At 57.8% G+C, this 12,545-nt stretch overlaps 1 protein-coding gene across 8 annotated transcripts in view; it reads left to right on the plus strand.

Moving 5' to 3' along the window:
• Positions 1-1,117: 1,117 nt before the first annotated feature.
• PITPNM2 (phosphatidylinositol transfer protein membrane associated 2) overlaps positions 1,118-12,545 on the plus strand; it is a 109,448-nt gene continuing 98,020 nt past the window's right edge. For 3 of the 8 annotated variants that reach the window (XR_004619072.1, XR_004619073.1, XM_034638683.1), the window contains exon 1: positions 1,132-1,321. The gene's annotated coding sequence lies outside the window, so the exon portion shown is untranslated. Of the gene's footprint in view, positions 1,322-12,545 lie in introns of all 8 variants that reach the window. The other 5 variants (XM_034638678.1, XM_034638687.1, XM_034638686.1 and 2 more) reach the window with 4 other exon arrangements.

A 12,545-nucleotide genomic window follows, 5' to 3' on the forward strand; every position in this document is an offset into this window, starting at 1 on the left:
TTTGCAGAATTGGCCGTGGCTCCTCCGGGAGTGTGGGCCTGCACTGCGGAGGGTGGGCGTGTGAAAAGCTGGTCTCCACTGCTTGCAGCCACACCTCCCACTGCTGTGCCGTCCCCAGTTAGAGCCTCTCCCTCCTCGGAACTCTCACTGCCTGTGCCCTCGTTCGGCACTTTATCACTTCTGCTGTCCTGAGCCTCTGCGGAATGCCCCTCACTTTGCTTTTACCTCTGTCAAGACGGCCAGCCCCTGGCGGGCCGAGGCTGGTGTCCCTGGAGCCGCCGGTGCCTGGCCTCAGTCCTTGGTGCGGGTCTCTCCAGAGATGAGACTTGGTTCCTAAAGAACCATGACTTCTCCAGCCTCCGGGTGCGGCAACGTGGGGTGGGGGGGCCTGCCTTCCGGTCACAGTCAGGGGAAAGCCTCCCCGGCTGCTGCCGGCTACCTGGGCTCCGTATGGGGTCTGGCAAGTGCTTCAAATGAGAATGTGTTGAGCTGCAGGTGTGGGCCCTGGTGGGAGCCCCGGGCTGGGTGGCGGCTTTAGTGGTGCCTGTGAATTTTCTGATGTCTCCGAGGCTGATTGCACCCGGGACTCCCCAGGAATCCATTTCTCCACCTTTTCCATCATGTTGTGAGTGTTCATCTCTGGCCTCCGGATATCTGGCGGAGGTGGGTCTCCAGTTACACACCGCCCAACTGCAGGGACTTGATGGGAAGGAGAGAGTTGTCTGCATCGCCCCATGACGCTTCCTGTGACCCCGCCCTGGGCACCAGGATGCTCCCGGCTTGTGGCCAAGAGGTCTAGGCTGCTGTTTCCCCTTCTCTTCCGTTTGCCTGCCCTCTGCAGCCTGGGGTCCTGCAATCCCAGAGGTTGATAGGTGAAAAATCTCAGGGTTGAGGCTGAGAGCTCTGAGCTGGGCTTCTGTGCCGAGAAGGCTGCTGTGTGCTGGGGTGTGGGTCCTGGTTCTCCTCCGAAGCAGAGGGAGGCTTGGGCAGCGTCAGGGACATCAGCCTCTGGGACCGCATCCCTGCCCGGGTCCCTTCGTCGAGTGCAGACTCCTTCCACCCACTGTCCCCTGTCCTCTCCCCTCGGCACAGCTAGATTTCCGGTCTCTGGCGTTGCTCAGGATGAGGCCGGGCCCTGTCGGTTTGCCAGCTGGGTTGCCCTGAGTGACCAGAGCGGCTGGTGTCTCACCTCCTCCCCCACCGGCTTCTCCCTACAGGATGCTGACACGTGCGTCCTGGTCCCCGACACCCTTCCGTGTGCCTAGCGAGTCGTCCCTCCTGTGGCAGGACATTGAGGGAGCCTTCTCACACAGACCCACAGGTAAGGACCGTCCGCTGGCTTTGGAGTTTGGGGGTGCAGGGGATCTCTTGCTGTTTCTTTTTCCTTAAACATCTGACTTTATCTGATTAATGGGGTAGATTGTATTACTAGATTCTGCTTCTTGCAAGTATTGATTGCTCTTCACTAAGTAGGTAGGACGGATGTTCTGTCTGTGGTTCCTTTAGATTCCAGGTACGGTACAACCCATTTGGGGGCCCTTGTGACTCTCTCCTGTACAGTGTGCCCTGACAGACCTCTCTTCTCTTCTCTTGGAGCCCCTGGGCCATCCTTGGGCTCCCCACTCCCAGTAAACAGGGCAGGACAGGAGTTTCAGGACTCCTAGGCCTTGGCAGTGGGCAGGGGCTGGGCACTGCCTCGCCGCATTTCCCACAAGCTGTAGTCAGTGACATGGACAAAACCGTGTGTGTGTTTTCATGTAAGCATTTCTCGGGTTGAGAAAATGAGCCGCGGTGGGGGGGCATGGCGTGGCCTCAGTGGGACTCCCAGTGGTTAGCGCTTTCTCTCCTACCCTGGGTCCCCCTGGGCTTCTTGTCCATCTTGTCCCATTTCCTGTCCCCCAGTCTCTGGCACAGGCCTCGCCCTGTCCCCTTCTTGTCATGCCAAGGCCTTTGGTGGGTGGAGCAGGTAAAGTGGTGTTGCCTTTTCTTGTTCTAAACTCCACTGAGGGGCGCCTGGGTGGCACAGCGGTTAAGCGTCTGCCTTCGGCTCAGGGCGTGATCCCGGTGTTATGGGATCGAGCCCCACATCAGGCTCTTCCGCTAGGAGCCTGCTTCTTCCTCTCCCACTCCCCCTGCTTGTGTTCCCTCTCTCACTGGCTATCTCTATCTCTGTCAAATAAATAAATAAAATCTTAAAAAAAAAAAAAACCTCCACTGAACCCCTCTCCCTGGATGCTAATCAGCCAGTCTGAACTTTGGGGACAAGGAGGATGGATGTTCCATCTGGAGAAACTCACCCAGCAGGGTGAAGAGGCTCAGAGGTAACACTAGTATCCCTCCCTAAACACAGTGCGAACACACCGGCTCCTTTAAGGATCCCATTTTACACAAGGGAGCTGAGACTCAGAGGTGGCATGCATCTGGCCCAAGGTCACACAGCTAGTCAGGGGTGGGCTTGGGATTGGACCCCAAGTCTGACCCTGGAGCACATGGCATGATTTTCCAAATATGGCTGAGGCTTCTCCAAAGGATGGGGTCCAGGCCCTGCCCTTCCTTGCCTTCTGGCTGCAGGTGAGCCCCTTCCCATCTCTGGGCCTCCCGTCCTTGCTGGGGAACAGGGCACGGCAGCTGAGGCCTCCGCCAAGCGCCCCCCTCGCTCCTGTGTTTCCATGTTGGCACCGCGGGCTGTTTTCTCTGTAATTGCTCATTCTTTTCAGTTGCTGTAAAAAGGCCTCCAAGTGCTAAGGAGAGAGAGTGCTCTGTTGTATTTTTGTTTTGTTGTCTTGTTTTAATTCACTCCCTGAGAGTCTCAGAGTCTCAGCGGCTGGGGTGGGTGTCGGGGAGGGCTGGCAGGGGACCCCACCTGCCCCCGAGCTTCCCTAGCCTCCCGGAGGGCAGGGCGCGTGAGGTCGCCCTGGCCAGGTGGCCCTGGTGAGCACTGCTCTGCCCTCAAGGCCTGAGCTCTGACAACAGCGTCTTCGCTTCCTGTTTCCTTTTCCACCGGAAGGCAGTTCTGTTCCTTCTTAACAACTGCATTCCCCAGTTATGGGGTTTTAGAGATGGTGGGCTTGTGGCCATCTTATTTGGGGCCCCCACTTAACCCCAAGTGTGCTCAGGAGTTTCTCTGCTTTACTCATTTATCCCGTGAACATTTGCTTTGTCCTTAGGATAGACCAGGTACCGTTTTTGGGTTGCAGGCACGCAGCCGGGAACAGGACAGGCATCCCGCCCATGTGACGTTACACCCTCGTGTTGCCAGGGCACCCGCCCCATGGTGTCACCTCTGCTCTTGGCAGAGGGGAAGATCATGGTTGCCCCCTACCCGCCTCTGAGCTCCCCATGGGAGTTTGTGGCCGTGACAGGCTTCGGGACCACTGGACCCTGGCTGGCATGTATTGGGAGAGAGGCAGCCCTTCCCCAGGGGTTGACAATGTGAAGTCTCCTCCTCATCTCCGCAGGGGGGCAAGGAAGGAAGGGGCTTAAGGAGCAGGGTCTATTTTTAGAGGCGCTCCTTGCTCCAACGGAACAGGAGCCCTTCCTTCCAGGAGGTGGGGGCGGGGCGGGCGCAAGGCAGGGGGCAGCTGGAGTGGGCTCAGCTCAGCCTGGCTGTGTCCTGCATCTGCTTGGCCGGGACACAGGGCCACCCACAGAGAGGGTCTGCCTGAAAGAGGGGCTCCCAGCCTGGGGAGAGCATCTGCCCTCTGACACCCACCCAATGCGGGTGGAAGATGAAGACGTTTGCCACCCTGAGCCCAGGCTCAGGGCTTCTAGCATTTGACGTTCACCTCTGTGGGGAGGGTCTGCAGGCCCAGGCTCTGGGTCATCACTTCCTTCCTGACACCCCCAGCTCTTGTAGGGAGGGGCACTTCCTGCCATTGTCTCTGAGAGGCCTCAGCAAGGTCACTATCTCCTTCTGAGGAGGAAGAGAGCTGATACCTCCAACAGGACCTCAGCCCGCAGCAGCACTGACACACTTCCGTCCCCACCACGCCTGCTGGCCTCCCAGCCTCCCCTCGGCCCAGGATGGAGGCCCATGGCAGGGTGGGGGCTTCTCTCCTTCACCTGCAGAAGCTTAGCCCTGCTCTCAGGCACCCCAGCCGCAGATGGGAAGGCTGGCAGCTGCTCCCTGGGGTTTAGGCCTGTGATGGCCAGCATATTCGGTGGCTGTAGCCGGAGTGGGAGGCCGCGCCCGTGAGCGGGGAGAGGCAGGAGCTCGCGGTCGGGAGGCAAGACTCCCCAACACTGTGCTGCGTTCTACAGCAAAGATGCCGCCAGCTCCCTGCATTCCTCCGCCGTCCCCTCCCATGTTTGGGAGAGAGCTGGGGGGGCATCTGAGTCCTCCTCTGTCCCCTCCCACTTCCCTCAGCCATGTTTCTTTTTCTCATGCGGGGCCTTGACACACCGCGGGCGCTGCGCAGGACCTGGGCCGCACGGGAAGGGGCTTCCACCCGAGCTTGCCAGCGCCTCTCCGCCCACGTGCAGGGTGCCCTGCCGGATTCGGGTTCTCCGGCCTCTCTGTTCTCAGGAGGCGTCTCCAGGGCCTCTAGGTGCTCACTCCCTGGCTTTGCCTGTGACCTAGGAGGTGCACTTCCTGAGAGCATGCTCTATTTTCACCCAGGTGGCAGAAGGGCATGCCTCCGGCTGTGGTTCTGGTCCCGGCTCCCGGTCACCTGTTGAGGTTCGCACAGGTGCATCGTAGCTCTCAGAGAGCCAGGCTTGCGCGCGCTCGGCTCACGCTCTCCGGGAGGCCGTGCAAGGCCAGTGGCTCTGTCTCACCTCCCGTTGTCCCAGCTGGGGCTTCTCTGGAGCTCTGCCCATAGGCCCTTGGCACTGGCAGCCCGCCTTCTGGCTGCCTCCTGCTCCCCCTCGTCCCATCTCGGCCTTCCCTCTGTTCTGAGGACGTGGCCACTGCCAGTCTCCTGTACTTCCCCATGAGCGGCATCCAGTGCACTCACAGAGGCCATGTTTATAACCTGGCAAGGAGGCATCTGGAAGCCTTTGCTTATGAACTGACCCTCAGACCTCCCGGGACCGGGTCCGGTCAGTGTTCTCTGGGTCATTTCCTTGCTTTCTCCCTCCACACGCTTCCTGAGCTGCAAACCTGCCTAGAGCAATCACTTTGATTCCTGCAGACAGTGTCCAGAGCTTGGGATTCTCAGAAGGACTCCTGAGGCGATGCCATTCAAACCGGAGGTTGTGCGGCCCCAGGCTGTTCATTTTAGCAGCACGATCCAACCTGAGCAACATGTATCCATTCCATATATTGTATTCAATGTGTTCATTCAGTGTTTAGTGAGTACCCACTCTTCTGGGAGCTGGGTATAAAGGAATGATACATTTAAAATCCTGGCCCTCTTGGGCTTATAGTCTAGTGTAGGTAGACATACAATAACCAAAGACTGTCAGATGGGGATTAATGCTAAATAAATAAATAAATAAGGCGGCCTCTCAAATTAGGACAGTTAAGCAAAGGCCTTAAGGAGGCAAAGGAGAGAGCCAGGAGCTTATCTCAAGGAGGAACATCCAGGAAGAGACAGCCTGTGCAAAGGCCCTGCAGCAGGAGGTTGTCCAGGATGTTCTAGAAACTGGAGGGCAGGAGGGAGGGGACAGTAGCAGGGGAAGAGGCTGGAGAAGTAATGAAATCTCACATCCAGCAGGGCCATACAAGGCTTGTTGAGACTTGGACTTTGACCCTGAGCAAGATTCAGTGATACTGAGGAGTTTGAGCAGAGGAGGGCCAGGATCCCACTGAGCTTTAGAAGGATGGTTTCTGGCTACTGTGCTGAGAATGGACTGGGTGGGGTGGAGGGAGGAAGCGGGGAGACCAATGGGGAGACCGTTGTCAGAGCCTGAGGTGGTGGACGCTGGGCCAGCGTGCCGGTGGGGGAGGTGGTGAGAAGGTGGGCTCCAAGCATGTGTTAAAGGGAGAGACTAAAGGGATCGCTGAGGAACCAGGCGATCCCTGTTCTGTGGGCTTGTATTTGAAGGACTTGGAGGGACTCAGGAGGTCAGCCTTTTCACTTAACCTACAGGGAAACTGAGCCCCATTAAAGGAAGTTATGGCCAAAGTCACACGGCAGGCTGGTTAGCAGCAGAGCCAAGACCCGGGCTTCCGGCCCCATGTCCAGTGTGTTTGTAGCTGAACCGCTGAACGGCTCTGGGCGGGGGATGTGCAGGGATTTGAGGGCTCAGGGAAGAGCATGGCATCCTGGCAGACTCCACCGGCAGGCAGGAATTCAGGGCTGCGTAAGTGGACAATCCTGGGCGCACTGAGCTTTCCACCACGCTCTCCGCGCTGGTGTTTTGACTTCCGTCGGGCAGGGGTCCTGATGGCCACCTCTGAGCTCTGGGGTAGATCAGCCATGCATTTTATTGAAGACTTTATTGAGCTTCTACTGTTGAGCCAGGCCAGGGCTAAGATGTGCTTGCTCTCGAGGAGCTCAAAGCTCAGGGGAGACAGACAAGTGAGCCCAGATGCCCTGTGACAGTGGGAGCTGTCCACGGGCAGGGGATCCAAGGCCAGGCACTGAGCAGCCTCTGCACCCTCCACGATACCCCAGTGAACGCAAGCCAGACACCTTCCTCACACCACGGGGTCTGGTTAAGTCCCCGATCCATCTCTTATATCAGAGGGGGCCCGGAGGGTGGGCGGGGGCTGCGATCTCACTGCCGTACAGCTGTCATCTAGAACAGCTTACACTGTGAGGACCCAGCCGCACCCTGACCTTGATCGTACTCACTGGGGGGCAACCTGGCACTTCATCGCTGGGACTTCTGTGTGCTGCTTTGTGAGTGCGGAATAGGCTGCTGACATTTTTTTTTAGTTTGCAAGCTTGCTGTAATGACCAGCTTTAAGTCACTTGTGGCCTTTGCGACACAAAACAAGGCCCGTCAAGTTCCCAGCTCTGCCTGGGACTATCTGGGTGTTGTCTTTTTTTTTTTTTTTTTTTTAAGATTTTTTTTGTTTTTTTGACANGGGAGGTGCGGTCTGAGGTTGGGCCATCATTTAACTAACACGTAGTAAGCACCTTCTGTATGCCTGAGCTGTGCCATGTGCCAGAGTTAAACATAAATCCGAGGGGCTTGGAAGGAAAGCCATACCTCCCCTCTTCCCTCTAGTGGAGCTGAGCCTCCTCTGGGTATCCTTCATGTTACAAATACTCTGGGGAAACACGGCGCACTCCCTGGTCATTTACCATGAATAAGCTTACGGTGGAATCAAGCAGGCGAGGATGAGACGAGGTGGCATCTCAGGAGGAGGGACAGCTCTTACATCACGGGTTACTCCAGGGCCAGCCCGCCCCACGCTCCACTCCTGCCTCAAGGGGACATCTGAGGTCAGGGGCAGGTTTTCTTCAACCACTAAAGCATCTCGCAGAGATGGCCTAGATTTCAAAAGACTGACCAGAGGAAAGAGAGCAAAGGCGAAAACCAGCGTGGAGCACCTCACATGGCTCCTGGCACTTAGTAGGTGCTCAGGAAATGAACATCCCTTGCCTAACACAAGCATTGCCACGGATCCCAGGGCTTGTGGCTGCCTGGGGACGGTGGCCGTGCCCCTAGTTGGCCGAGCTCTCTGATCCACGTCTGTGTGGGGCTTGGGGCTTGCAAGCGAATGGTTCCTTCTGTCTCTGAGGCCAGAAAAGGCTTCTGGAACCAGGGAGCCTGGAGCTGTGGAGGCAGAGTTTAAAAGGGGGTGTTTGAGGATGCACCTGCCCCAGGTAAGGTGGCCCGAGTCCTCTCTCCTACCAGAGAATGGCCCGTGCTGTGCCCACCCCTAAGTCCCATGTCTGACACGGGAAGCCGGGGACAGGCCTGGCTTGGAGAAGTGGCAAGCTGGCGGAATGCCACCGGGTGGTGACCCTCCCACAGGCAGCTGGGACTCCCCCCTGCTCTGTCTCCCTGAGTGCCCCGGGCTTGTACGCCTCCGCTTTTGCCCAGAGTGGTGATTTTTTAGCATCTTGCCTGAGATATAATTTATATAGCATACAACTCACCCATTTAAAGTGTACAACTCAATGATATTTCATATCTTCCCAGACTTATGCAACCGTCAGAGAATTTTAGAACATTTTTGTCACTCCAAAGAGAAACCCGTACCCCTTCGCTGTCACTCCCTCCCACGGCCCTGGCAGCCGCTGAAGTGCCTCCTGTCCCTGTGGATTTTTCTGTTCTGGACATTTCATGTCATGGGATCAGACACCGTGTGGCCTTTAGGGACGGGCTTCTCTCACGTGGTCTCAAGATTGCACGGCTCATGCGGGTTGGGGCAGGTGTCCATGTTTTCACTGTGCTCTTGGCCGAGGAGTAGCCATTGTATGGATAGGCATGTGTTCTTTATCCACTCATCCATTGATAGACATTCACATTTTGTCCCACCCCAATAGGTTGTTTTTTGGCGATCATGAAAAATGCCACTGTGAACGTTCAGGTAGGGGTTTTTGTGTGGACTTCTGTTCCATCCCTCCTGAATATGTACCTAGGAGTGGCATCGCTGGGTCCTATGGTAACTCTGTCTGTCTTTAACATTTTGAGGAACTGCCAGACTTTTCTCAAGTGGCTGTCCCATTTTACAGTGCCTATTTTTTTTTTTTTAAACAATGATGGACATAGAGAGTCGGGTAGTGTGGTGTTTAATGCAGACTCCAGAGCCAAAGGGCTGGGTTCAGATCCCAGCTGGGAGACGGAGCAGTTTCCTTCACCTCTCTGAGACTCAGTTTCCCCGTCTATAAGATGGGGACAGTATTAGGGTCTACTGCATGTTGCCATGGGAAGTAGACAAGTGACTTCTGTACAGTGCTCAGGAAGGGCTGTGTCTGTGTTAGCTGTTATCGTTATTTTTCCCTAGACTGTGGGTGCTGGCCACACAGGAGGTGCTGGGCACACAGTAGGTGCTATGTCAGGGATGTTTTAAAGGATACAGAATCTGCATTTCAGGGTACCCCCTTTTGTCTTCTGATCACCCCTGGGGAAATCCCCCCTAGGCTGTTAGTGTCTTGTACCCTGAAGAAATCTCTTTCTTCACCGGGAGGGGCTGGCATAGGGCAGGGTGGGCCCTGGAGCACCCTGGCACACAGGGAGCCCTTGGAGCCAGGACTCCAGATTCAGGAGCAGTTTGGTCAATTCAGAAGCTGCAGTGCTTGGGAGGCGAGACCCAACCCCATGATGGTGGCCCCTGTTCCTCTCTGCACCCTGGCTCCTGCTCTGCGATCGGCCACGAGGAAGGAGACCAGATCCCCACCAGGAGCCCCACAGAGAGCCAGCCCCGCACTTGGCAGCTCTTCGGAAGCTTCCCCAGGCGTCCCCAGCCCCCAAGCCCAGAGACGGGCCTGCTCCCTCCCCTGGCTGGAGCCTTGGCAGAGCACTCCTCAGCCTGGCAGCACCAGCTGTTCTCTGAACAGGAGGAGAGCCGAGCACCCGCCCAGATAGCGAGGCTGAGTCAGAGAGCACCTGGGCCTGTCATTTGCCCTGATTGCCAAAGGGAGTCCTGGTAGGGGGTTCCATTCTTTAAAAATTTTTTGGGGGGCAAAAGGGAGCTAGGTCGTGCAACAGTCCAGCAAACACAGAGTCGAGACAAACCTCGGGTTTCAGTCCGACTCCGTCACCAGCTGCGGTGTTGTCTTGAGCAAGGGTTTCAGCTTCCTGGAGGCTTCGTGTCCTCATCTGTGGAAGGGACAGGGTGTGACATCCAGCGTGCCCGCTGACTACAGTTAAATGGAGTCCTGTGTAGGGTGCTCCAAGGAGAGCACCTGACTCCCTGTGGTCGCTCCACAAAGGAGGATTCTCTCCCTTTTTGTGGGGAGGTTCTCCTGGGGAAGCAGGGCCCTGGCTTCCCTGGGGAGGCCCAGAATGGGCCAGGGCTCCTGGGAAGGAGGGGAGGGTAGCCAGACAAAAGTCAGGACCAGGGGCTAAAGATCCAGGCAGGGAGGAGGCATCAGAGACCAGCCCAGAGTCCCTGTCAGGGGACTCCCTGCTAGGCCACAGATACAGCCAGCCAGTCTCCTCAATCCCACGTGCTCAAAGGTTCTGCTCCTGAGATCTGTGATAAGGCCCAGCGCCCTTCCTAGCCTGTCTCCGTCTCACCACCCCTGACCCTGCACTCCTGCCCCTGGGACTTCCTTCCATTCCCCAGACATACCATGCCTCTGAGTACTAAAGCTACTGGCTCATGCTGTCGCCTGTGCCCTTGCCCCTTCTCTCCTGATAAACTCCTGTGCATCCTTCAAAACCCAACCAAAATGCCCCCTCTCCTATGAAATCCTCCCCATCAGGCAGTCAGCTTGCGTCTTCTCTGTGCTCCAGCCGCACTCGGTGCCCTTCCTCTATTAATATGCCAGGTGCTCCAATGAGTGCCTGTCCCCCATCCCAGAGGGCGAGTCCTTCTTCTAGGACACTGAAGCTGAGGAGCAGGAACAGCCCACCGGTTCCCCTAAGGTGCCTGCTTCTTCTTCCCCGATCAGCCAGGTTGTCGCTGAGTCGTCCTCCCTTCCAGGAAGGGGTAAGTGGCCGGGGAAGCGGGAGACTGTGCACATGCTTCCACTGTGAGCCGTGCTCCAGTGTCTGGGTGCAGGAGGTGGGGAAGACGGGAGGGCGTGTCCCTGCAACCTTGGTGTGTGGGTGACCTGCTTTTTGTGGGCGTGTGTCCAGGAACCACAGAGCCCGTGTGCCCGCTCCCTTTGAATCTCCATTCTGTCTCTGAGCTGATTAATGTGCTGACGTCCGTCAGGAGAGCGCATCACTTTTGGTCTCCCTGCAGCCCAGCAGCTGCGATGCGTTGTTTTGGACTTGTCCGCTGCACCGCGAGGGCCGTGGCCGGCCGGGAGCGAGGGATTATGTGGTTCCCATCTGGCTTCAGCTGCCTCGCCGGCCGATCCAGCTGTTCCCTGTTGCCCACTGCCAAGCGGCAGATGTGGGGGGCGAGGTCAGCCCTGGAGCTGGGGACCTGCCCATCGTCTTCACGTGAATGTCTTCAAGGCTATTTCTGGCCTCGCCATTATCCCAACGGCTTCGGGGGATAAATATAGCTGTGGATTGAAAAGCCCCAGTGGCAGGCAGGCAGTACATACTGGAGAGTGTGCGGACGGGGTGCTTGGCTATAAATAAGTCTGCTAGAACACCTCCCAGCCACGCCGCCACCAGCCGTGTGTGGAAAGACAGATTTCCTTGCCGACTCCCTCCCAAAGCCCACGTGTGCCTGGGGGCCCAGGCAGTAGAGGAGGGGGGTGGGTGCAGGTCTGTCGGGATGTTGCACGGAAGGGCTGGCTGCTGGAAGTAGCTAGCTCCCCTGTACCAGTCCCTAGAGTAGCTTATAAAGGGGAATGGCCAGTGGCCCCAGCGGGAATCCCAGAGACAACCACACGGTGGGACGGTGTGCGGTGCTAAGAACCGGGGCCCAGTCCAGTGTCCTCAGCCCACTCTGCCTCCCTCCCCGAGGCCTGGCTCCTGTTGCAGAGCGGGCCTGCAGACAAGGCCTGGGCCCAGGGGTCCTGGTTTCTCGAGCCTCGTCCTGTCTTCCCTTCTGCTTCCTCCCTGCCTGGACCCATCCTCCTGACAAGGGCACAGCTTTGTTTATCTTCTGGTCCCCTGGTCCTGGCTGCTCAGCCAAGGGGGTGACCCTTGTCTAGGTTGGAGTTGCAGGGGGAGGGGTCCAGGTGCTCCCTGTCCCTTTCCCCTCCTCACTCCTGCCTTCCTGCCCGTTTCCTACAGGCTCCTCCTGCCCCGGGGCAGGTACCTGGGGCTGGCGTTGAACGAGGAACAGGACGCGTGCCCAAGAGACACTTCTCATGGACAAGGATAGAAGTAGGGAAGCTGGCAAGAATCCTGTGAGCTCGCCGTGAATAAAATATTGTTTCTGTGCCATCGCCAAGCCTGGGAAGCGGCTTCCTGTGAGCCCACTCACTCTGTGGCCTCTGCGAACAAAGGCCGAGAGCAGGAGCGGGCCAAGTCGGCACAGGGAGAAGTCGTATGTAGTGGCCCCCAGCGCGGCACCGCCACCCAGCCTGCTTGCTGTCTGCAGATGGGGAATGGGCAGCTGTTGCATGGGGGCTCTGCCAGTCCTGCGGAGGAGGGGTCTGTGCCTCTGCCCCAGGGTTATTCTAGAGCGGGCGGCTTGTGTGCAGATCCGTCATGAACCCCCAAGTGTGGGCTGGGAGCTGAGACGAATCGGGTCTGGCCCCCACTCTCAGGAGCTCATCGGCCACTGGAGGGGACAGTCTGGACACACTGTGGTGCTCTTGATACCTGCCTGTGGGGAGGGGGCAGGGAGCCCAGGGAGGAAGGTCTCAGGGGCGCTGGCCCTTGAGTTGACCCTTTGTAACGCCCAGTTCACCCAGCAGCTGGAGCGGGGTTGGCGTAAGCGGGGGGGCCTTCCCTGCAGAGGGAACAGCCTTTCCGAAGGCATGGAGGCAGGAGGAGGCACCGTGGGTCCCACCGTGAGGCTGGTTCGCGGGACATGCTGGGAGGCCAGGCTGAGCGGAGGGAAGGAGCTGTGTGTGTGGGGGGGTTGTGTGCTGGCTGAGGACTGTGGATGTCCTCTGGAGAGCCGA

This window comes from Ailuropoda melanoleuca, chromosome 12 (genome assembly GCF_002007445.2).
Source record: "Ailuropoda melanoleuca isolate Jingjing chromosome 12, ASM200744v2, whole genome shotgun sequence".
NCBI lineage: Eukaryota > Metazoa > Chordata > Mammalia > Carnivora > Ursidae > Ailuropoda > Ailuropoda melanoleuca.